The 26,877-nt window shown below is 39.4% G+C and overlaps 1 protein-coding gene across 1 annotated transcript in view; it reads left to right on the forward strand.

The window, feature by feature from the left end:
* The first annotated feature begins 5,260 nt into the window (after nucleotides 1-5,260).
* Nucleotides 5,261-26,877, forward strand: part of cntn6 (contactin 6) — a 135,207-nt gene continuing 113,590 nt past the window's right edge. Inside the window, exon 1 of the mRNA XM_082532728.1 lies at nucleotides 5,261-5,335. The gene's annotated coding sequence lies outside the window, so the exon portion shown is untranslated. The remainder of the gene's footprint in view (nucleotides 5,336-26,877) is intronic.

Consider the following 26,877-nt stretch of genomic DNA (forward strand, 5'->3'; position numbering starts at 1 on the left):
ATTCCTATTTATTCTATTTATCCCCTTTGTATATTTTATTTATATTTGTCTCTGTATTTATATGTGTGTGTGTGTGTGTGTGTGTGTGTGTGTGTGTGTGTGTGTATATATATAACAATTCTGTAACTGTAACTTCGGTCGTTGCTGTGCTTTTTTTGGAAGTCGAATTTCCCAGAGGAACCCACCCGAGGGATTAATAAAGTTCTATCTTATCTTATCTTATCTTAAGTTGTAGTTTTGGGGAGATTATATGCTACGCTGTTTCTTGGCAGGGAGCTGTAGCTCACTAAAATCTTTGCTGGTTGCCTAGCAACCTCACTGTGACTACAAGGTTCCACTTAAGGCCAAAAAGTAGTACCCTTAATTTGGTGACTTTGTTGGTATTAGTCAGATGATGTTACTTGATGACAGAGATAAACTGCAACTGATATTGGCTTTTATCTTTATGTATCTTTTTTGCTTTATTAAAATCTAAAAGCAGAAAGTTTTGCGCACTAATACCTTCCAAATCCAAATTCTCTTGCAAGGCACGGTTTGCCTTTTCACCTGATGAACCTAAAACAAAGAAAATTCTAACCAAGGAAAATCTGTAGTACTGTGAGCTCTTCTTTTCTACCAAGGAATCAAAATCTGTTTCATCAGAAAACAGCATCTGATGAGCACTGACAATCTCGGGGTTAAAAAGCCACCATGATGTGTCACCATGATGATGGAGCCCACTAACATTACCGAGTTTTCTACACTTGCCCAGGTTGTTCAATATCAGGAAGTTCATAATGTAACGCTTGTGTCCCATCAGATTAAGCAGTAATTACATGAAATGAATACTTTAATTATGTAGACGCTTCTGATAAGTGCATATTTGCCCTTGGTGTAGTTTGTATTCCTGGATCCTGAGCACATTCTCCACAGATCATGAAACTGAAATCTACCCTAACCACTTCCTTTCTATTTTGGGGGGAGAGGGGTGGAATTTCACAAGGGAGTTGATTATACTGATAATGATGTGCATACTGCAGGCGGACTTTCCTGTGGGAATTTTCCTTACATGAACGGCCCCTGGAGTTATTGTCTGTAATGATAATGACTTCTTTCTCTTTCTGCTTCTTTACTGGCCCAGGTGCTCAGAATGAGGCCACAAAGCGAGTGTCCCAGTAGACTCCTCTGTACCGGACAAGACAAAGCTCTTGCAAAAATGTGTCATATCTCATGGTTTTATCACTATTTTATTCTTTAGCCTAACAGGTTGTTACTAACTTGACCTTTCTATTTTTTCTTTTAAGTGTAGAATTCAATAACATGCATTAAGAGAATAGCCTCATTTTGGTTTAACCAGCATCCAGAATATGAAACTCTCAGAAACATTATTTAGACTATACAGTTTTCTTGTAATGCCTTAGATTGCCACTGTTTACTATTCCAAACTCATAACCCAAAGTTTTAAGGGCATCTTTTTCTTTTATAGCGTTTTTTAATTATTGTGAGCACTTTTAATTTTCTTCCTTTTATCTTTGTTTCTGAGTCAAGTTGCTTTTTGTCACAAAGCGTTTTCTTGACCAGAACTCAATTAAAGATAGGTGAACCCCAAAGTCACCACTATCCTTAAATAGAGGCAAAGTACAAATAATTTAATTGAATTTGTGCAGAGGGCAGAAAACTCGCAAGCTGGTGAGACCAGTGGATGAAGTGTGGAGAACCTTATTTTAATTTGTATTAAAAGGACACAGAAGGAAACAAAAGATGGATTTTAGGCAGAATCTTATTTTGTTGTTGTAGTAATTCATTTATTCTCGTGTTTTATTTTATGTTAAAGATAACCAGTATTTTTATACTGCAATGCCAGGACAAAATTTTTCAGCATCGCATATTGCAAATATTCCTACCTTTTCTTTTATGGAAAGTGAAGTCATGAAATGATTGAGGTCAGATGTGTCTAGATCTTGATTGGTGTCCATTAAGACACTCGCCTGTATATTTAACCTGTTTATATTCAATTAAAAAAAAAAGGGAAAAAAAGCTGTGAAGTACATTAAACTTTCTGCAGACCTCTGCAATAAAAATGTAAAGATGTAGATCAGTGCAAGGGTGTAAAACAATTTCTAAAGCTTTGAGTGTTCCCAGGAGAACAGAGAGTTGATTGGCAAAACCGAGCAACCAAACAAGCAAGGCCTTGAACTGAGGTGATCAAGAAATTGCTCTAAAGGAACCTCATAAGTTCTCTGAAAAGATGACAAAACCTGTAACAGAGTTGCTACAGCAACGCAATGCTGAGTGAAATGCACGATGCCTCGTTTGGACTTTGTCAAATGACTAATAAAGGACCAGATGTAGATGACTCAACCAGTAAAGCAGTGCAATATAGTAGACAAAATTATGTTTTCTTTCTTTTTAGTATATTATCATACAAAGGAGGCCTTCATCCGTACTAAGAGAGCAAGCTGTCTTACCATGCTAGGGACCATTTTTTACATTATGATATTATAGTAGCTTAGAACATCCAAACTGCAGAATTGATTGTGCTTTTTATGTTAAAGTGACAGCTACCACAGGTTCTTCTGTATGCTTGGAAAGGGATAGATTAGATAGGGGTGGTTCATTTGATTGGAATCTACACTCTCCCGATACTAAATCCTCAATAACTGGAATTAAAAATTCGGAGGGCACAGAAAATTATTCTCTGATCTGAAGAGTCAAAAACTAAACCAAGCACTATGTCAGTCAAAGAACCAGACATACCTGCTTATAGCTGCACCACGACAGTCAAGGCAAAGCTGTTAATGTCCCTGTTGTCCTCCAGGTGCTGGATCTCTTTTCTCTCTGTCTTTCTTCTCCTTTTCTGTCTACCTCTCCTTCTATTTAATGGGTGTGTATGAGCATAAAAACTGCTTAAGTCTCCTCAGAAGTGGGCATGGCCATTTAAACTCCAGCTGATGCATCTGTCTCTCATTACCCTTATCTGCAGCATTTAAACCCACCTCTGCTTGTCATTGAACACCAGATTGCTGCACTACACTGTTGGGAGTGTTACTCAGACCACCTTACTTGTGTTTGATTACGTAACTGCTAAAATCTCAACTTTACTTACTTCTTGCCTCAAGTACATTCTTGCAGTGTCAGCTAGTTTTGCCTAGAGGAAGCCAGCCCTAAACCAGTGAGCAGAGTGATCAGTTGGAGAGCAGAGGCTCCAACTGATCATCTGAGAGTCAAGTTAAAAAGAGATTTGGATTTTGTCAGGAGCTTTGAAGTAAATAACCTGGGACAGGAAGTGAGTCTGATTTGTAAGTCTGACTGAGCTTTGGTTCGTTTGAACTACAAGAACCTGAAAATTAAAAATCTGTGTGTGGATCTTTGCAGATTAATCCTGTGGAAGAGTGACTCTGACCCCTGAATGAAATATTTTTGAGCTTGTTTCTGAATGATTCTGTTTCTAAATAAATAAATAACAATTTCAGAGCATCTTCCTTGGATCTTTTGCTAACAAACAAACAAACACAGAAGCATGGTTTCAATAGCGTCACCCTATAGGCTTTCTTGTCAGCAGCAGGGAGAATGATTAGACTTAAACAGAGAATGAATGCAGACAGAAATCCGTGGAAAAAAACCAAACTGCTCCAGCCTTAAAATCCACAACAGTAAACCAAACTGGCTACAAGACAAGACACTGAATATTCCTGTGCAACCCAGACAAAACTCTGACTTTGCTGCAAACTGACAGAGCTGTGGACAGATCTGATTACAGCAGTTCACACATGCTTTATTCTCCAACTGATAGGCTTGATAGGCTCTACCAAGATGTAGGGATTACTTCCTCAAATTTCTGAGTGCAAACCCTCCAGAGTGGTGGTGACAACCTTATTTTACATCATGAGACACATAAAGACCAATTTAATTTCACCTGTGCATAACTAGCAAAACTGTTGTCTTTTATTTCAGTGTAAAGACATTTAACTTATGAGATATCTTTAAAAAATAAATTGGTGCAGCTTCACTTGTAAGTTGCAGTTTTTTTTACATTATAAAGCAATGTTGAAGTAGTAAATTAAAGCGGAACAATGTTAGCAGAGCTCTGTGGACCAACACTTTAAGAAATACATACATAACATGGCAGTCTAGCAGCTCATTAACCAGATGTTGTCTATACTCTTTAAAAAAAAAAAAAAAATCAGATTTTTTTGGTTACCCTTTTTTAAAAAAAACTCCAAATTAAATATAAAAGACTAAAAATTGTCATGTAAATGAAAAAAAACAATAACAAAATAAAACAAAATAGAACTAAAAGTGAGTAAAAACAAATTGCAACTTTCCTGTTAATGAACTGAACACTAAAAAACAAACAAACAAACAAAACAAAAGCGTAGTCTATTAATTATTTATGATAGGCCATGGGTGTTTGATTTGCCAATAAGAAGAAGCTAAAAACGACAATACAGTCACAGTTCCCAAAACCATCCAGTGGGTCAGCGTGGCACCTCTGCATCCCAAGCAGGTGTGACGTAAACATGTCCCATTGTGGGAGGATTGTGTGCCATTTTTTTTTTAAAGTGAAGACCCTCTCACCCACTTACCAAAAGCTCAGAGACCTGATACAAACTGATACAAACTGATACAAACTGATACAAACTTGAAGTTTACTGTGTGATCTGCTCTGCTCTGGATCATTGAAGGGAGGAGGCCACATTGCCCTGCTGACACTGCCTAAAGGAAAAGCAGTACTGGATTTAAGTTCACCTGCTGACCAGAAACATGACCTCAAATAAATACATAAATAAATAAATAAATAATAAAAAATGCCAGCGTTGCTTGGTAACTGCTGGATGTTTAAATAGGTTCACAAGGTGAGGATATGTATCGTTTGTTTCGGCAGCCTAAATATGCATATTATTGTTATTATGGTTGGTTTTAACTAAGAAAATAGATGGAATAATAATGATAATGACTGATAATCACCCGCGTGATCCACGTGTTGACAGAGCCAGGCATGCGATAATATCACATAGCTAACTTGCACATTTCCTCTGATTCACTTTCCCGTTGTTGTTAAGGGCACTGCACACTGCAGAACAGAAGCACGCTGTCGTTTTGTTAGACCTGCTCCTAAATGAGATGCTTGTGATCAGAAGGAAACAGTTGGAAATAATTTGATACAACGGGGGAGTGGTCTGAATCTCACTGTCCGTTATTGGCGTGGTAAAAAGACAGACACACTTTGGAGTTCACTGCTGGGACGTCTGGCAGTTCTTTCATCCACAGTGCAGGCTGTGTGGCTCGGCGCTCTGCCCGATGCCCTCTCTGTCCTCTCTCCTCTGCTCACGCTCGTGTCTCCGCTCCTGAACAGGTAAGGGATCTGTCAAAGTTATTATGCCACTCAGCAGTGTGCGATCTTTGTGCTGTTCCCTGTGTATCCCGCCTGCACGTTGACTAAATCCTCTGCCTTTCCTTTACCGTGCGTTTGCGCAGTTACCGTGTAACGGTAGGTGAGGAGAAGGTGTGCTTTGCTATATCCTCTTTAAATATTTTTTGTAAGGAAAGTTAACAGTTAACAGTGTGTTCCGTGGATCTCTGCGCATTCCAGTGCGGGTGCAGCTCACTGTTAAAATGAGAGCGGTTTCAGCAGAACGCCGTGTGAAGGAGGCAGGTTCCCCGCTCCTCGTGGGCACCAAGATGCTCACGAGCAGTGGATGCATGCATGCAGGATTGGTGGCAGAGACAGAAGCAAAACGCGCTTTGCAAATTCCAACTATTTAGATCACCAGGTTCGAGCGCAAAATGCACCTGCCAGCGAGGTGTCAGACTGGAAACCGGGGCTTTCTCCGAGAAATACCGCTTTTCTCACTGAAAGCGACTGAATAGAGCCCAACTGTAGTAGCGGAAGTAATGCTTGAAAATGAGTTTTTTTTGCAAACAACTTGTTAATGAATGCTCCCAAAGCCTACACTTACCGTGAAATAATGGTGCGCACCTACAGTCAGTATGCGCTCCTCCTGCAGTTCCCTCAGTTTGGAAGAGCTGTAACCAAAATTTACCTCACCTCTGTCTTTAGACGTCTAAAGCCATTAATGCTGGCATTTGTGCTGTCATACAAGGATGTAGGAAACCCCCCCTCCCCAAGAAAAAAACAAACACACACACTCATACGCACACTTATTCACCCCTCTCCTCCCCAGGAAGGGCACTAAAGCATAATAAAAATGCCATTAGCCATTTTCATTCAGATGCAGCCCTCCCAAATTGTATTCAGTGATCACACTCCTCTGTCACTTAGTCCAGTGAAAATGATGATTAATAAGCCACTTTGCAGCTTAATTTCTTAGCACTGACTTAATAAACCTGCCACGTTCATGTAGCCCTACCGATTACTCTCAGGAGGGTCATCAGGAGAATACATATGGCCCCTTCATGTACTCATCACCACATAATGACAGAGGCAGGCACGGTTTGGCCACCAGGCTGCCCTCATCCAAAACACTGAGGCGACACTGCAGTACATAAAAAAACAAAATTATTTTGCCCTGAGTACAGAGGTGTAGTCTGCATGAAATACAACTGTCTAGATGCACGCTCCATCATCCAGGTAAGAAAATCCCAAAAAGTCTATTCTGTTCATCATCGGTCTCGACTGAAGAAGTCACTTTGATTAGTGACGAAATGTTTCTCCCACTGAAAAGGCTACGTCCAGCTGAACAGAATCAACTTTTTGGGAACTGGACATAAAGTTCAGTACTGCAAAAATATAAATGTATGCAATTTAGGGTCTAGGCAGCTCGAGGTATGTTTTTCTGTTGTTGTGGGAAATCCAAACATGATAATGAATCTTTTAACCTCCCATTAATTTACTCAAAAGGCATGAACACAGTAATAAATAATGTGAAAATACCGGTTTTAATAATGCGATTTTACATGAAGACTGATTAGAGATCGTTGCACACTGCACTTAAGTGGAGGAGAAAGGAAAGGCAAGTATCTTGTACACACTGTGGCGCTTCCTCACATTTCAAAGTATAAACCTTGTTTTTGGGGGGTTATCACCTCATGTTGTCTGGGCTCTCTGGGTTTTTGCTCAACAGCAGCAGTATGAAGAGGTAGGCAGTGCTGGCTGAAGGCTAATCTTCACAGGGGTGATAGAGATAACAGTGATGTATGGAGCGGATGAGGTGGTTTAACACCCAGAGCTGACTGTTGTCTAGCAGGGTCAGGTCTGTGATACTGGAATACTGCTTCAGCTCCTCTCGTGCCTGGGATTTGGCAGTCTTAATAGCTGCAGGTGGATGCAAGCAGAGGCCGCTTCGGTATTCAGAGCCTGCAGATGCCTTGATGAATGCTATGTTGCTGCTCAGGCATCTGTCAGTCGCTTCTGTTCTCCAAGTCAACTGCTTCCTTGGCCACAAGCCAGACAGGCAGCCAGTGCATACTGTGACATGGTTATGTTGCGTTTTACTGTTGAATTTCGCACTTAAAGGTAATGGCTTATTGCTAAAGGAGAAGCTACACTCTCAAACAACCACAACTCGACTGTTTTTTGAGTGTGAAGTAACTATGTGACCACCTTGTAAATATAAAATTTATGATCTTGCTTGTATAGTAAATGCTTCTGCACAGCGCAGGCATTTAAATTCACTCAGGCAAGGGCAGCGGTTATTAAATATAATGATTTTAAAGCTGCCCTCATCAATATTTTTATATCTACTATTTGTAAAATAGCAAAGCGGAATATGAACACTTTTTCTTGTAGAAAAATAATCAGCCAACATTCCATTCCCTACAGCTCTACAGAATGTTGCTAGCATACATTTTAACAGGTCAAATTAACAGTTAGCGAAAGGATTCTCTATATCACTGCTGTTGTTGAGTCATTGTCCTTAAAAATATCTGATAAAACTGCTTCATTAATGAAATGAAAGCGCTTTTTAGCATGTAGGTAGTTGCAGTAGCTGGTGGAGACCAAAATAGAGGTAGAGGGGAGCAATAATAATTGTGAAAGATGCTAATGCTAGCTTGAGCATCTCTATAATGCTAACTGCTCTCTTAGCTCGCAGGTTAATGTCATCAATATCCATGTTAGGAAGTGAAGAAATGTACACATTGCTTTTAGGTTGGCTTCCGTTCATGAAAGAGTATGTTTTTGATACAATTTATGTGTCAGTGTGGCAAATGCATGCTAAATACAATTTAAAACAGTCAATCTAATGTTTACCGCCATGTTCTACTAAACTCCTTACAAGTTTGAAACCAATCACAATTAATAATGATGTAACACATCATTAATAACAACACTGTATTTTTAATACTATAATATTAAAATGATATATGTGTCCCTCGTGAATATTATGATGTGGTCATAATAATATATTATGACCCCAACAGTCAATGAACAATAATGTTGAAATCTCTAAATTACACAGTTTTTTTAAAATATGTGGAACTAAATTATAGGTTATCTATATGTCTCCTGACACTCATCAGTAATATAGAAACTATATGCAGCATTATTTATTGATAGTTAAAATTGGAATGTTACCTTAAATATAAATCGGTAGACTCTGCTAATGTATTGATTGTACTCTTTTATGAACAGTGCTATGTGCTAATATGTTGAAAAATCTATATCTTTATGCACATCATGTCTCCCTGAGTTTGTTGTTTGTAGCAACGCTGGTTTGATTTGCGTTACTATAGAAGGGAGGAGTGCACAGACAAATATGGATCATACCTGTGGGGCGTATAAGCCACGAGCTCTGGATTAGAAGTCATTTTTCTTCATTAAAAGTAACCTTTTGGTCAAGATAACAATGCTAATAAAAAGAAAACAAATGCCTGACGCAGTGTTGCTTTTTAATTTGATTGTTGTCAGTTGATTATTGTGATTATTGATTGGCTGGTGTCTATCAGGAGCACATTGTGCTGGTCATGCATCTAATGAATCAATTTCAAGGAATCTACCAGTTTAAAAGCTTAGAATTAAAACGTCAGAAGCAAGCAGTGAATGGGAAAGCCATTTAATAATGCAGAAGGGAAATGAACTGGTTGGTCAGAAGATCAGATAGTTTAAAATTCAGTGTGCTCTTTCTTTCTCTTTTTTACATGGCTAATTTTAGTTCTTGCAGACAGTAAGATGTTCTAAATTTAAAATATGTAATATTCAAGTCCAACTTTTGAGATACTTTGAGGAAGCCTTTTACCCATCCATCTAATTTCTTAACTGCTTAACCAGTTCAGGGACTGAAATAGGCTTAGTGTTTGTGGTCATCAACCACAGCAGTCAGAAGGGATTGAGAGAAGAGGAGGAGGACATGTGGCGGGGGCTGTAGGAGACCAGGTAAGCAGGACAGAGTGATGACCTTCACTCTCTGATAGAAACTGACAGAAGCTTGATGGAGCCTGTGCAGCTGGAATCATGTTGAATTATTCCTGACATGAACCTGCAAGAAGCCTTAAAGCCACTGAGGTGCACTGTGTGTTGTAGCATTAGAATTAATGAAAGAAACCCCACCAACAGCTGTCCAAACAGTCCTGCCTTCAGTTGCTCGATACCAGAGTTTTACTTTCCAACTGTTGAGCCCAGAAGCTGCAGTGCTTGGCTAGCCTGCGCTTTACTGGAGCATCACAGTAAACCGCTCTCACCTTGGTTTGATTTGTTTTGATTTGTAGTTCGCTTTTCTCAGCAGAATTGTTACCTTTGTGTGATCTGCCTTTGTCTAATGCTCCCTGGCAGAAGAAGCATGGCTTATGAATAAATCAGAGACCTCACTTTCACTGCTTTGAAGGATAGCGAGTGAAATTACCATGTACTGTATGGCTGTACTATACAGCACTGGGAGGTACTTTTATCTTTTTCTTTTGCATCCTCTCCCGCTAAAAATAGCCCAAGTGCAGGAAAGTCTATATGGTGCATCTACGAACTTAAATACAATGTCATAAATAATTCCTGCTTCTGTTGTTGATTTCCACGACAATAGCTTTTACAATCAATTATTCATTTAGGCCTGGCTCTGCACTCATCAGTAATTGTATCAGGATTTTGCACACACACTTTAATATCTTGTCTCTTATGGAAAATGGCCATTTTTCGGACATCTCTATGAGTGCTCGCCCATGCAGATTTGAGTTTTACAATGATATCTGAGTCAGAAGATGTACGCCATCCCAGCGTGACCGAGGCAATATAAAAAGAGAACAGCTAAGCGCTCACAAAATAAATGTTATTCACAGTTTAAAGTAACACGTACTCAATATCTGCACAAACACCAGTGAAGTTTGGAAATTTGCAAACAGGCTTCTCAGTCGGACTCTGTGGTGTGGCTGAAAGATGATTGAGGATAATACCACGGAAGGAAGGCGGGAGCCGAGCTCAGTTTCCTCCAACAAATCCTCTGTTGTGCTGGTGTCACGAACGCATTAACGGCAGTGCATGTTTTCAAAAAACAGACTTTGCTTGAAGTCGAGCGAAAGCTGCACTGCGCCGATAGAAAGGCTGTAAGATGAAAGATGAACCCGTCACACAGACAGTTGAATAGCAAACTGCAAACTCTTAAATAGATGATATTCAGGTGGAATATCAGCTCATCATTGAAATGGGAAACCTAAAGCTTGTGGTTTTTTTAGACCACACAAAATTCTTTTCTTTAAATGCATGTTTTCTAAGTGAGGATTTTTGTGAGATTGGCAGCCAGTTGGTCAGATGAAGCATTGACTTGCATAAAGTGCTAGTTTATCCTGACTAAGAACACATTATTGAGCAGTGTATGGATCTTACTATCTGTAATAGGAAACTTCTGTGATAGGAGTCTGTGTTTTATCCCTCGCCTTTACAGCGCTTTCCTCCCAATATATGCAGCTAATAGTTACCCATGCAGAATGTGATTTTAGTCATGTATGCAGAAGCAAACACCTCAAAGCAGCTCGATATTATATTTTACTTTTTTACCCCATGTATGTGAGCACTGAGAAGCCCACTGCATTAAGCAGCGGTGTCACTTCCCTTCACAGTCCACCCTAACTGCAGCCACGAGCACTACACTTTTTTTTTAACTCTCAGAAAAGGGGATTTAGCAGAAGTAATTTTCTGTGCCTGCAGGTACCATCTAAACAAATGCACCCCCATAGAGCTAATTAGTGGACTTCAAGGTAATTATGTGTACCTTTTCAAGCACCGAAATGGTATATATGCAGAATGTTCCCGAGCAGCAAAAGCACAGTTGAACTGTGGAGTATCAGGAGACGTCTGTATTCATGCAATACAAAAACAAACAAACAGACAAAGTATAAATTTCCCTCCTTTTTTGCTGTTTTCATAGGTTTTTAAATAAATAAATAATATTTGTCTTCTGGTTGACCCTTGTCACCTAGAAGATTTTGGTGCCTTTTTTTAATAGACTTTGTTCTCCTGGTGTCTGGTGGATTTTTCTCTGTTTCCCACAAAAACATAAATGTTGGTTAAGTGGTTAATCTAAGCAGGCTGTAGGTGTAGATGTGAGATAGATAGAGTTTCAAGTGGACATTGACACAGTTAGCCTGCTTCAACTGTATAAACAAACACCGGTCGCGGCAGATGGCCCCGCCCCTCCCTGAGCCTGATTCTGTCGGAGGTTTCTTCCTGTTAAAAGGGAATTTTTCCTTCCCACTATCGTGCTTGCTCATAGGGACTCATATGATTGTTGGGTTTTTCTCTGTATGTGTTACTGTAGGGTCTACCTTACAATATAAAGCGCCTTGAGGTGACTGTTGTTGTGATTTGGTGCTGTATAAATAAAATTGAATTAAATTGAATAAAAACACATAAAATAAATGAATGGTTACTTAATTTTTAGGATAATTCCAACGTTTTTTTATAACATTTAATGATATACAAAATTACCACCAGAAGTTCAAGACCTGCTGCTGTGAAGTACAAACCACAAGGGTATAAAGTACATATTATTAGAAGTACAATCTTTTTCCCTTGGAAGTTCCTGTCCCACTGAGAAGCCGCTGTGCCCCTAAAGGTACAATGAGGTACTTTATTATCAGTTGCGTCGGCTGCAGAATCATGCTGGTTAGTGTTTTCCAGTATCCAACTTTGCTGTGCACTTGCAAAAGTGGAGGACAGTCCTCTTGTCCTTGTGCTGTATATATCTAAAGTACAGTACATTGCATCCTGTGTCACTACCTGCTATGTTGCATCCTGTGAACTTCCCATCGCTCCTTCTTATTCACATCAGCTAGGATAAGTTAGCAGAAATGATTTTCCTCCTGGCACCTCCATCCATCAAATCATGTCTGGAGCCTTATCTGATATTGACGAACTATACGTGTGTGTATGTGTGTGATGTTCTATGAATCCAAACCCCTTTTTTTTTTTATTAATATACATGTATTCAGCGCTCAGCCAATGCTTCAATGGATAATGCTGCTTCTGATCAAGTTTGACAACCGCTAAATGATTGTGATCGCTTTTGACAATCAGCTTTTCTTTGTGCACCGCTCGTGATGGAGAGCTATTAATCTAATAAGTAACCATGCGTCGAGGTAGATATGGGTGGCATGCACAGAGTGGCTGCTCTGTGTGCATTTGCGTGCTATTTTTGCAACTGGGTTAATTCATATAACCTTTAGGTAATGCAGTCTTGTGCAGTGGTAACATTACATTAGCGCCAAATATAATGTCATAACCCCACTCAGCGCAGCTCTACGAGAAGAATGTAATTGAGAGAGCCCACTGGGAGTTTGATGGGAAGATTGAGAATCTCATAATGATATCTATATCTACTGTACAGCAAGCTTTTTCCCCCACAAATGGTCCAGTAATACGCCTTTAAACGCAGTGAATGCAAAGCCTAGCTTCAGAGAGAAGCCAAAACCTCTTTACAGATGTGTTGCACATGCTCTATCACTCCCATGCTTCTCTATCATGCCTGTTTGAGCACGTATGTAAGACCACACGGAGCACTGGGAAAAATGAATGAAAGCAGAGAGAACCTAATGAGAGCTTTCTTGCGATTAAGCAGAATTTCCAACACCCCTCTCTTGTAATCTACAGAGTAGCATAAATGTTGAACCTTGGCAGCCTGCAGCGTGATTAATGCACTGCACACTAAATGGATTTGCAATGAACTGATCATGTGATGAGCCGCTTACACTTTCAATAAACCGGCACCTCGACAGCCGTGTGGCTCTTCCTGGTCTTTTATGGGAGAATTTGCATGTCGAATAGGCACGATGGGCTCATTCACGTGACGTGACTGGGATGAGTCGCACGTCACAAATAGAGGTCTCAGCTTTTAGAACATTTGGTATACACTCCCCCCTCCTCTCCCATCTGCAGCAGGTCACCTGGTCAAAGGCCTGTTTGCTCGCTGTTGGGTGTCTGTCCCGGCAGCCTGGCTGTGTTGATTTTTGTCTCCTGCGGCTCTGTCACTCACCTGGCCCTGTGACCTGCTCCATTTCCCCCCTGAGTTACCCGGGCAGCAGTCCCAGCCCCAGCTTTGCTCTCAGCGTGGCTCCTCAAGACATATTTCCAAGACAACTCATATCCTGTGTGCAGTGAAAAATAGCTTCTGACATCTGTGATTATTCTAAACCTTTAAACTCTTTTTCTGTGACACTTACTGAGGTGTGATAGATTAAGCTTTATCTTCGTGGCCAGCTTGCAACCTCCTTTTTTCTTATTGTTTATGTTTGTGCCCTGAAAAAAGAAAGCCTCCACTAGCAGGAATTCATCAATGCGCTTTATCCTAATATCGGGGCAACATAAAAACTAGGCTGCGAGGTCTAATGGATAAAGTCCGTGGCCATCCTTCAACCCCACCTCTCATTGCGCATTGTGATTTCATAACCCACAGGAATGTTCGTAGACTTTTGTCTCTGAGTAAAATTGTGTTACCTGAAATAGCCACTTTCTCTTAATAGAAAACATGTCCTGAAGATACCGGGGTATAACTGTGTATCTACAGGGCTGACATACCTTTATCAACAAATATAGATCTTCACCAGGCCAAACTGCACCTCGGCTTGTACAGTTTGCGGTTGTATTTAATCCTCAAGTGAATAAGCACCCAAAATGGAAAGATCATAATACCTCTTATAGGTATGCGCTTGCTGGGTTCGACCTGTTTGGCTGTGATTGGATTAAGCGTGAGCTCCCTGCCAGGTGCTGTCGTCGGTGAGGTCGGATGACGGTGCGCTGTGTCTTTGATGAGTGAAGCCGGAGCCCACCGTGGTGGTGGAGGATGGATGGCCTCAAAGTGCAAGGTTCAGGAGAAATGTACCCACTGTGCCGTTTGGGGATAGCGAGGAGATGATTCATTTTCAGCATCACTTCACCCAGGATGATCTCATTACTTTGTGTGAGTGGACATTCCCGGCGATGAGAACTCGGCAGGTCCACAGAGTCTCCACGCTGAGAGGCGTGTCGTATCAGGCGTTGCACAGCACTCTGCTGCTGTTTGGATATTGATTATAAAATGCAATGGGAGGATAAAGTGACCACAGATTTATTCATGTCGCTCCTTCAGATGATTTTGTTCAGACTAAATTGGATACTTTTGATAGCTTTCCTGCTCCAGAATCAAAAAATATATAAGAACTTTGCATCTCTTGTTTTTTTCCAAGAACATTTTGGCTGAGATTACTCATAACCAATTTCATAAATATAAAAGAGATGCTATTCACAATCTATTCACTGAGACACACCTGTGCTTGCTCTGGAATTTCAATTGTATTCCAGACAGTGGTGACAGCTGCTTTGTTTTCAGAGAGCTTATTATTTATTACTCAGATTGTTTACATGCATATTTAACAGGTGCTTAATGCGTTATTTTGATCAACAATACAAGATAGAGATGATTGTCGGTTTGACCTCAGCGTTTTTTCCTCCTTCACAGTTATTACAAGAGGAGACAACATATGTTGTTAGTAATTATATAAATTGAAGATTAAATACCAATCAGCAAATTTGGAGCCATCAGTTCTCGAGGCTTTGAACGTAGTAGTTTGAAGTAGCTTATCACACCTTCTCGGTGCACTAATTAAAATGAAGCACAACTTCACGTCTGAGCGGCACAGTGGAGCTCCTCGTACTTTAGTGACATGCAGTGTAGCACAGATCTCACTGAGCTTTGATCAAGCGTAAGATTAAACACATGTTGTGTAGAAGTTTAATGATAAACACAGACACTGTAGTCTGAAAGGAAATTGCAGTTCGGTGAAGGATGCCGAGTTAGGTGAGGAAAAAGCAGAACTGAAGTATGCTATCATCAGTGTTTCCTGCAGATTTATAGTCTTCTTTTTGTGCGTGTTATTGTGGAGCTCTAATCAGCTGCCTCTGAACCAGTCTTGATATCGTGGATGGACTCCAACTGCAGCAAGTAGTCTTTGTTCTGCTCCGCAGCCTTGTTGAGTACAGCGTAGTGGCACACGAACCAGTTCTGAACCTGCTGTGGGTTCTGGTCACGGTGACTGTCCAGCTCACAAAACAGAACCAGGACTGCTGTTGGCAGCAGCAGGCTAAGACGTTGGAGCCAGCAGACTGAAGCAGCTGAATGATATCAAAGACAACCGCAACAAGCAGACAGCCAGCCAAGCCAGCTGGGACACACAGAAAAGGATGCTGGTTAGTAGCGACTGTTTTTTCAAAATAAGAGCATGGAGACTGTCTATCAGAATATTATTTGTCCATAAAGATGTAGAAATGCTGAAATGAGTCATCAGGGTAGTCCACACTAGTAAAGTCATTGGCCCACACTTCAACATAAGTGTCACAGTGGGGTACGCCAATGTGTTGTGAACAAGACCCAGAAGCAGATGCAGAGAGAGGAGTTGCAGTTTTTTTTGATGGTTTCATTTTTCAGCTACGGCCATATAATTTTGAATAAACTCCAGACATATTTGTTTAAATAAAAGGCTACATTTTTGTGGTCAAAATTATTATCGCTGTATATCACAGCTACCAAGCGCCAAATAGCAGCACTTAGGACTGCCTCCAGCAACCTTCAGTTCCCAGTCTTATAAACGTCTTCTCCCAACGCATTTCTCACATAGAGATAATGGTGTTTCAGCACCGCCTGTGTGCCTTCACGATATGGGTTTAGGTGCAGTATTGCGTGCAGGACACACATGTTTTGGCAGTGCTCAGAACTCAGCACGGTGGAAAGGGTGGGAAGTCGTTAGAAAAATCAGTAATTAAAGCCATTCATTTTTATAAATAACTTCTAGGTAAAAAATTCAATACAAATTCAGCCTACTTCTACAGCCAAGGCGCATTAAGTTAATATTACAGTCTGCACACCACCTGGAATGACTTTTAGCAGAACGCATGTGATAAGTGTGGCCAGCGCTAACAAGATCAAATTTCCTCATTAGTTTTGGTTTTACTGAGAAATCCCAAAGAACAGATGCCAGTCAGCTAAGTGATGAGCCTCATAAGCTGAAACCTGACCACTCTTTTTTCTGCTTCAGGAACAGAAATATCTCTTTCTGGAGTTTTGTGTGCAGCGTTAGTGCACTGGCTTTATTGTGTTTCCTGCTGCTCAGTGGTCATACCGTGAAGCTTTAGTTGCGTTTGAATATTAATTTGCTAATTTAACATTGTTCAGCTTTTGGCTGTTTACCATACGCTCTCCTATTTTTGAATACATTGCATTTCATAGGTTTAATTGTCAGTGTGCACTTACTGTACATTGTGCCTGTTCTTGTATAGTGTTGTTTTGCTTATGTAAAACTCACCGCATACATTCCAGGACTGTAAGCCCTAAAACATTCTTGGGGTCGCTGCAACATCTCTGATCTGGTTCAATAGACTCGTCCTGAATTAATGAGAGAGGGTGATTGTAAACCTATCCACTAATTCACAGGATGATTTAATGAAAAATCTCCTCTTCAGTTCATAATCATAATCATCTTCATCAGAAAGCTGGTTCATATTAGTTGTTAGTTAGTTTTACTCCATTGTCTTCTCTCAGAATCGAAATCAATCCAGCTGTTATATGAGACTAAAGACTAATATTGTTTATGTTTGATGTCAAATTGACCCCAGGAATCAAACGTCTGCCATTTAATTTAGATAAATTAGTAAAACAAAATAATATTAGTATTATTATAGTCGCAGATACTTAATATGCAAAAATAGCTAAAGTTGATCAAACATGATAAGTTAAACTAACTTAAATGAAAGAAAATGATAGATAAACTTAAGCTTTTTTAATTAGTAGGGCTGTTTTAAAAAATTAACTTTACATTATTTCATTTAAGTACTTTATTGATTTACATAGCACTTTTCACAGGATAAAAACCACAAAGTGATTCACAACAATATAAAACAGATGAACATAAAACAGCACAATCAAACAGCACAAATCTAGTTAAAAGCCAATTTAAATAAATGAGTCAAGTGAGCATTTGAGTTTACAGTGTGTAGACACATACATGCATCTGAAAAAAAGGTTTGTGTAATATAACACTTTAAATTAAATTGAGTTAGCAAGTGAAAGGTTTGTTTTTGACGTGCATCACTGTGGCATTAGTGCAAAGTTGGAGATTTCTGTGAATGAGAGAAACTCTTAAAACAAACAGTTATGAAAGTGACGGGTTTTTTTGCCTTTGTGACACAGCTTCATATTTTTTAGCATTATATGCCAAGCCTGAGTGATTATTACAATTTGATCTGAGGTCAAGCGAGAATAGGGATTTAAATGACCTTGTAGATTAGACCAGGCAGATGGTGAAGTGAATCAAAATACACCGGGTCAGAACATTTTTTGACCTCAGCCACATGGTGCAGTGTGTACTCTGACGCAGGAATAATGTGTGAAAAGACAGCAAATTTGAATTCATGATAGAAACATGCACTGCACTCAGTAAGAGCGTAATGAAAATGTCACGTTATAAAAACAAGTGTCATCTGTACAAGAGTCTCACATTGAAGACAGCTATGCATCTTTTTATGCATTTAATAAACATCCTTGACACTGAAAACCCCATCTTTACTGCGTGTTATTCCATAACTGCTGTCTCATTTCATAAATTTATTTGCTTGGTGTAGTGCGGTGGGAGCAAACTGAGCAGAGGCAGAAAGTCTCAGTCAGCTCTTGTTGGGGGGGTTGGAGCAGTTGAGTAGCTGAAGGATGTTGACTTTGTCAAAGTTGACCTTAATGCATGTAAGGCTTGATAGGGATGACATGCTCTCTGCTGACATCACCTTTGATGTCTTTAAAGTGGCATGAACTAGAAGGTGAGACTCAGCAGCTGCCATGCTGATTGTGTTTAGGTAAGCCTGTGCTTCCTTAAAGGAACACTTTACTGTGTTGTGTCCTTGGTCTTCTGGTGGTACTATCAAGGTTTATCAGTGAATACCCTCACATGTCATGACAAAAGCACACGTGGACATAGCAGTTATGATGAAAAGATCCACTGGCAAATTCTAATGAACTCTAATAAAAAGTGTTGTTCATAGTTACACCTGCTTCAACGTAAGGCATTAGAATGACAAGCGTGTTCCTGTTGTACCTTTTAACCACAGGACACATGGTTTAGATAAAATATAAAACGGACAAGATTTAAGATTCATATTGACAGTGTTGGGTGTAATGCGTTACTAAGTAAAGCGTTAATGTAATTAAATTACTTTTCCACTGAAAAAGTAGAGTAACTAAATACTGTTCATTTTTAGGTATTTTAATTATAGTTACTTACAATGTACTTGCGTTACATTGTAAAATAATTAAACTCGCTGAATATCATTATTTAATTTCAATAATTTGTCTTCTAAACGTAGAAGTAAACTCTGCCCGCCAGGTGCACGTCATTTCACGCCAGTTTGCTGCATAGTCGTATTCTAAAGCGGAAGATGTCGGCTGTTTTTTGAAATGGACATATTCCCGTCTCTTCACTTTTCTGAAACAAGCAGAGAAGAACATTACAGTAATATGTAAACTATGTCCTGGGGAGAAGAAACTATCGGCTGCTGTTAATAGCACGAGTAATCTACTGAAGCGCTTGACACGAGAGCATAGACGAACACTTCTGAGTGATTCTTGTTCATCATCCATGGAGAACACCGTGGCAACTCCTGCTAAGCAGGCAAAACGTGATTTTACGTCAGCAGCACAGAAAGCATCTGAAGGTGAGCTTAAAAAATGATTGCAGGCCACATTGTGGAAGAGATGCTACCGCTGCGTACTGTAGAGTCTCCATCTTTAAAAAAATGTATTTATTATTTAACGAGTTTAATTTCTATTGTTTGTCCATTCAAGCTTTATAGGGATTTTAAAAAGTATTTACTTAAATTACTTATTGAGTAATTAAGTTACTTTTCTGACACAGTAATTAGATAAGCATTTTAAATACAATATTGACTAAGTAATTAGTAATTAGTAATTAATTACTTTTTTAAAGAAACTTACCCAACACTGCATATTGAGTATAAGAAAAATATAAAAAGGACTAAAAACAGTAAAAGCAAAAAAGGAGACAAACATGAACTTTCAAGTTTAATCCCACCAAAGACAAATGTATTTGTTACCTTGACAAAAATTATCTACATATTTTCTCCATATTTTTTTAATATATTTTATATTTTTATATTTTTTTATCTGTAGAATTTTGAAAAACAGGATTTCAGGTTTCCAGGATTCAGCCAAAATTCAAAATATTAAAAAAGTGAGAACAAATGCAAATATTTTACATGTGCTTAAATAAATGGCCTCTAAAGGTTGCTCAAAGGATTGCAGCTTGCTCCCACAAGCTTGTCTACAACAAATGATTTATTTATAATATTATTGGATTCCTGTTGCTGTGAATGTGATTCTCTACTTACAAAGGTTTGAGGAAGCTTGGAAGTTAAGAGGACAGAAGTAGTTCATGATTATAAAATATTTCCTGATTGACACTGGCTCGTCTTATCAACCTGCAGAGACAGTAAAAGCTGCTTATTATACTGACAGTCGTGTTTGCTCAGCTACGTGTTCTAAATTGGTTCGTATTTGCAGTCTTAAACTTGCAGACTGAGGACAACATATGCTGGTTTCAGTTGAATGCATTTGTATTTAGTCTGGTGAAATCCTTTTCATCTGAGCACTGGAATTGGCAGAGGTTGCAATGCTAATAATGCTACCTGTCATACTGTAGCAAATTGTTTCTTTGTTTTGTGCTTGTGCTGCTCACAGTCTGAAGTTTGTCCAGTGCTAAACCAATAAAGTCACTCAGCAGCGTACATCTGTCATATATGAAACTTCTGTAGAGTACTTTTGCGTATGCATCGATTGTAGGTCATCTTGTTCTTCTAGTTTGGACAAAACAAATTCTGATATATTGATATATTCTGTATTTCCTCAAGAGAGTATATCTGTTAAGGAAATATAGAAAGCACAGATGAGATTGCAGAAGTCCACTTCAGATTTGAATATGCACATGCTGAACTTTATATGCCAGATGGCACGAGATGGGATGATATCAAATGAGAAATTGTTGAACTGGGTAAGCTCTCCCACGATGTGACCACATTTCCGTAAACTGCGATCAGTACAGCATATTGAGATTAAAAATAAATCTACCAAACATGTTAGAAAGCCAAGCCGATGAAGTTGATCATCCCAGTGTTTTCAATGTGCCTCGCTTTATGCATGCTTCCAGGAGAGACCACAATATAGTTTCACATTATCTCAAAAGTCTCAAATCTTCATTTAGAATTGCTCCGAGGTCCCGTAAATCTGGTAGCTCCTGGTCGTGTAATTTCTAGATACTGATGCTTTCCCCTCACTGTTATCAAATAGACTATTATGGTTCAATTCCAAGAAATTATTCAAAATGTGAAATCAGGAGCAATCAACCAAACATTTGTCGAAGAAAAATGATCATTTGGCTGCTTTGCCGGCTGTAGTAACTGCAGTGTAACATCAACCATACTGATATCATCATTCAAAAACTCTGTTGACTGAATGGGCTGTTAGAGATTTCCCATAGATTTAATACACGGCTGAAAAAAATGAAGTGCACTAGAGCGGCAAGAATGAGACAACCCTCAGGCTGAGGGCCTGACGTCCTTCAATGGGCCCACCCTGGACCCTGACTGGCATTTGCCGTAAAATATCAGAATTGGCAAGACCACCACTGGCTGTCTTGTGCTTTTCACAGATTAGAGCAGTTTCACTCTGAGCACATGTGACAGATGTAAAAGGATTTGGAGAAACTGTGGAAGGCTGCACAAACCTCTACATCTAGACAACAGCACCCTGACTGCCATTAGTTATCAGGATGAAATCCTTGAACCCAGTGTCAGACCCTACTCTGATGCTGTGGGTCCTGGGTTCTTCCTGGTGCATGACGATGCCCAGCCTCGTATGACGATGCAGGCAGCTTGATGAAGGAAGGATGAAGGACTTGATATCACTGACTGGCCCCCACACTCACCTCACCAATCCAATAGAACTCCTCTAGGACATTATGTTTCAGTGTATCCGATGCCACCATGTTGCACCTCAGACTGTACAGGAGCTTAGCGATGACCTGATCCAGATCTGGGAGGAAATTCCCCAGGACACCATGCAGGACACCATCCATTGTCTCATTAGGAGCATAGCCCAATGTTGTCAGGCATGAATACAATCAGGGGGGACCACTGTGTGTCATTTTGAGTTGCTGTACTGAAATTTCACTGAAATGGACTAGCCTGCTGCACCATTTTTCACTTAGATTCTTGGAGTATAATTTCCATCAAACAATGATGCATTCTTTTGTTCCTAACATATTACCCATGCATGATTTTTCACATTGAAATTTGAAGTGTTGGTTTAAGTTTTTGGAGCAGTGTATTGTAGTTCGAGGTCTTCTTGGCAAATGTGCAATGCTGTAAATTTATCAATATAACTTAACTTCTTATGGATAGTTTGGGGTTTAAAGTTGCTATAAGTTTTGTGTTTATACATCTTCATGCAAGTTACCATACAAATGTGGCTCTAGACACAGTACAATCCCATGTTTTGTTTTATTCTGAGTATTTCAGTCCAAGGTTTTTCCTTTTGCTCAGTTTTTCATTTTAATCATGGTGGTGTGACCAACCAGCATGGAAAGTGCAACAAAAAAGCTGAAACAAACATGCCAGCAGAACAACAACATATAGTGAAAGTGAGAGCGGCTGCATCTCCATCTGTGGTATCAATTTAGCCTTTTCCAATAAACTTGTGATGGACTAGAATAACACCTGTAGCCAGAAACAGAGACTATCTACAACATCAAAATAGTTGAAATATCTAAGAATTAGCAAACACAGAGAACCCAAAATATCATGGTTGAAACCTAGACTAAATATCTTTAGTTTTCATTGACAGATAGTGGAGATAGTACTGTGAATATCATGTAACCATTAGTTTTACTCCTTCCATTTGTGTGTGTGTAAAAAAAACCCCCCAAAACAATCAATAACCAAAAGACTCTTCTTTTTACACCAGAGAAGAAAGAGTTTAGAGGGATTTTCCAGAAAAAAACAATCTGGTGATTGTGATGTGATATTAAAATGGACATGGACACATGAGGTTCAGTATGTTTTTCCTTAAAAACCCATCAGGAGACATTACTGGAATACTTCCTGACCACCTACCATTTGGTTCACATTTAAGACCGCATGACTATAGTGTATTCTCCGTGTGTCGGAATAAAGAACTGGTATAATTCAGAGTGTTTTTCTCTCCTTGCTATGTGATGTGATTGGTGTTTGGTGGTCTTAATTCCGCTCATACTTCCAATATAATTTTATGCTTTTAGGCAACATCTCCTGTTCTTATCGTGTTGTTTTGTTTTTGTTTTCTCTGTAAAACAATTAAAGCCTTCCAAAAACAGCAGAATGTTTTAGATCAAAATGATCTCTTATTGGCTGAGATGTCGTGATGCTGAATTCCAGTCCAGTTGGCCAGGCAGACCGCCTGTAACCCTTTCTGTTGTGATCTAGGCTTAGACGGCACCCAGACGTCTCCCCCTCCTGAGCTCTGGGCACAAACAGACGGCGAGTTTGAGCCGTGATAGCAGAAGCAACTTTGAGTGGTAGCCTATCAGGGAGAGGCTGACTGCAGGAGCTGGATGGGATTTGAAGACCTGGCCCTCCATTAATCATATTCAAATCAGCATCCCACTGAATGCCTCCCCTAAGCCTCTCACTTCTCACTCAAGCTTATCTTAATATGGACAGATGAAGCCACAGCCTTGTTTGTCATTTTTATGGTCATTGTAATCATACTTCCATCACTCATTATTGCTGATGTCAAAATTCTCGATGGCCTGAAGACGTGTCGTCAGTTTGTTTACAAGCAGTTCATCAAACTTAACAGGCAGCAACGTGACTTTTAAATGTGGGACTATAATTGTTGTTTCTTATTCTGAGTCGTTTGTACTGTCAAATTATCTAAATTAATAAAAAGAAATGAGAGGCTTTAGTTTACTAACAAGTCCAAGTGAAGCTTTGCTGTTAGGTTTTCCTCACACGCTGATCTGGATGCAGTGCCGTAGATCTATCTCAAATGTACAGCTGGCCAAAGGACTCTTATTTCTGGTGAGAGCTTAGTGAGATCTATGCATGTTTAGAAAGATAAGAATTTCATTATACTCTCAAGGACCATAAATGTTGAATGGGAATTTGTCTCCAACGGTTTGTCTCTGTCTGCATCTCAATGATATTCAGGACAACACAGAGATTTAAAAGAGGTGTTTTCCTCCTGCGTCCGTTCCAACAATTGTTCTGAATGAAAAATAATATTCAGAACACCACTGCAGATCATATTCAACCTTCACTGCTTTGAAGAACAAATCCTGTACAGACAGATAGCTCTAACAAAGCAACTTTGTTTGCATGCATGTAATCTATAGTCTTAATGGAGCATGACGAAGTCAAGTCTGAACCCATTAGCGGCTATAATCCGCCACTGTTCGCTGATAAATCTGTCTGTTGTTAGTTCACAGAATCGTCTGCACTTTTATTTATTTATTTATTTTGGATAATGTACAATAAGATGCATTATATCCTTTTATTGTGCATGAATATGATGCAGTCGTATTGCTTCATACTCAATTATGTTCGTATGCAAGCAATAATATAATTCGTTTTTTCTTTCCCTCTGTGTATCATTGTCATTTGGTTAAGCTGTTTATGTTTGTTGCAGAAATTCTAATTGGTATAATATTCCCATTTTCATGCAATGCTTCATGCCGTAATTACTGACAGAACACGTGAACTCTTTCTCACCTTGCATGCTCGAAGAGCGGTCTGTAAACCGTCTTCTGACACTGTGCTTTTGCAATTTCACTCCCGCCTTTTGATGTTATTGTTACAAGTCAGACTGTGTGTTAAAAGTAGATTACTCTGCAGAATTTGGCAATGCGCTAAATGTCCACCGGGCAAATTTGATGAATTCGGAGACCTTTAATGAGTAGGCCCTTGGATTGTGGCTATTTCACCACTCTTTAAGCCGCACCAAGCAACTCCACCCTCCCATGTTTCTTAAGCAGCCTGGACAAACAGCAAAAGGGAATAAAATGCAAATTTCAGGAAGCTGAAATCCTATAAGATGTTGTCAGAAAACTGCACACGGCACACTTATTTTCTCAGGCTGCTCTGCGATGCCTTACAGCAAAGAGAAGCAAAAGATGTTAATGAGTCCATGCAGCTTTCTCTGGACAAAGTGTTACTCCAGAACACGGGTGCTGCTAGCGTGCAGTGTTGTTTCTATGGCAGGTTTTCACTTACTTTCTTTGGGGGAAGAATCCATGTGCTTGCCCTCTGTGAACAAGATAAAGCTGTGCGTGAGTTGCTCTACCACGTATAGCCATTCTATATCTTTTTCAGCACCTTGCCCTTCCTCTCCTTCCACCGTCTACCTTGCTCTGATTGACAAAGCAGAATGTTGAAGGATTTGTCAGGTGACACATTTTTGTGAAAGAAAATTGTGGGTTTCCAGTGAAAACAATCTGAATGAAGGAGATCCTCAGTTAAACACTAACTCCAGGATTGCCATTACACAACTAGGAGCAGAATGGAGGACGAGTAACTTACCAGTAAACACAAACAGTCCCCTCCTGCAAGCAACATAGAAAAAAAGTCTAAAAATACAGTACAGTGTAGCATTTTAAAATGAAGGATTTTTTTCCACATGCTTTTAACCACACATTAAATATCAATATTTACGGAAACCTGGGTTAAAAAACGTAAAAAATTTTTGCAGGGTTGGAAACATAAGATTATTATTCCAACTCTCTGGTCATCTGTCACAGCAGGCATAAGATTGGAATTTGTCACAGATGTTGAAGATATTAGGTGAAGATCTGTGCATTTCAAGTGCATATTCAAAAGGGCTCTTCAAAAGTATTTTTTAATTAGACAGGGCCTATCCTTGCACATGATTTCTTCTCTGGTATCATTCAAACCTAATTCCAAGTCTTACTATAATCATTGGTCCTACAGTTATGTGATGTAGCTTTGGGGCAGATCTAAAACCTGAAGAACACTTGCAGAGGACGGTGACTCAATGGGAAATAAATAAAACATGTTTGAACAAGGTTGGTGGTTTGAACCCCAGCTCCTTCAGTCTGCATGCTGAGATGTCCCTTAACAAGAAACACCAACATCTGTGATATAGTGTTGACATGTCATCCCCTTTTAAGTTAATATAGCAAACAGATGCTTTTACAGAGCGATCCATTAATTATGGAGCAAATATTTGACACAAACCCAAACTTCCACTCAGTTGTGTTTTTGGTTTCAGCTAACTCTGCAACAAGGTAAAGTAGGGCTGCTCAATTAATCGAATTTTAATCATGATTACGATCTGGGCTTTCAACGATCATTAAAAATGACTGAGCCGATTATTAGCCCCTCCCTCATTTATCCGCGACACCTTAAAGGCCGGTCCGTGAAAATATTGTCGGGCATAAACTGGTCCGTGGCGCAAAAAAGGTTGGAGACCGCTGATTAAGAGGACCCGAGGGAAGCTCGGAAAGCTAAGCAGAAGTTATTTGGAGAGTGACTGCCGTTGGTTGAAAAGAGAGTTTAAAAAAAAACTTCAGTGGTGTTGCACACTATTTTATATTATTTTTTTAAAGTCATTGTTAACCCTTTAAAGCCGGTCAGAGCAGCACGCTCCGTTTTGGGTAACTATTTTTAAATCCCTGTAGAACCTGAACCGTGTAAGCTAGCGCAATAATTTGTTTTGCATATGAAACCGGAGGAGTTGTACTTACATCTTATGCCATCAGCTTGTCCTCGGTCACGGTTTCGTTCCACATATAGCTTTGCAAAAATTGCATAAAAAGCGCTTGCAGGAACAAAAACATAATATTCCAGAAACACGCTTTGCCGTTCCTATCAGCTGTTCGTAACACTTCCCACAGTGAAATGATGCACCTGCTGTTTTCTTTGCAAATTTGCATCATAGGATTGTTTTTTGTTTTTCCTGCAATATATAAAAATTGCTGTATCTCCAAAATAAAACTATGAAGACACTCAAAATAAATTTCCTGTTGTTGTAAACTATTTTTTGCAACTTTATTGTATTTAAAGTTTTGAGGGATAAACCTCTTAAATTTCTCCAAGTAGAAATGTATGTAAACAAAACAAAAGCGATTTTCAATTTTTTTTGTAGTTTATTGCACTTTTTTGCAATTAATGTAGTTACTATGGACTTAATGCATACATATTAGTAAAATATGGGCTATAACAGTTGTATAGCAACTTGAAATGCTCCCACAAATGGCACTACAGCATGTAAAAAAAATAATATAAGCTCTGGTGGACTTGGTTCTATAGTAGGTCTTAAAGGGTTAAATAAATATCGTCAAATAATCGTGATCTCAATTTCAGTGAAAATAATCGTGATTATCATTTTTGCCATAATCGAGCAGCCCTAAGGTAAAGTGGAGGAAAACAAGCAG

Source organism: Aulonocara stuartgranti, assembly GCF_965226115.1.
Source record: "Aulonocara stuartgranti genome assembly, chromosome: 5".
In the NCBI taxonomy this organism is placed as follows: Eukaryota; Metazoa; Chordata; class Actinopteri; order Cichliformes; family Cichlidae; genus Aulonocara; species Aulonocara stuartgranti.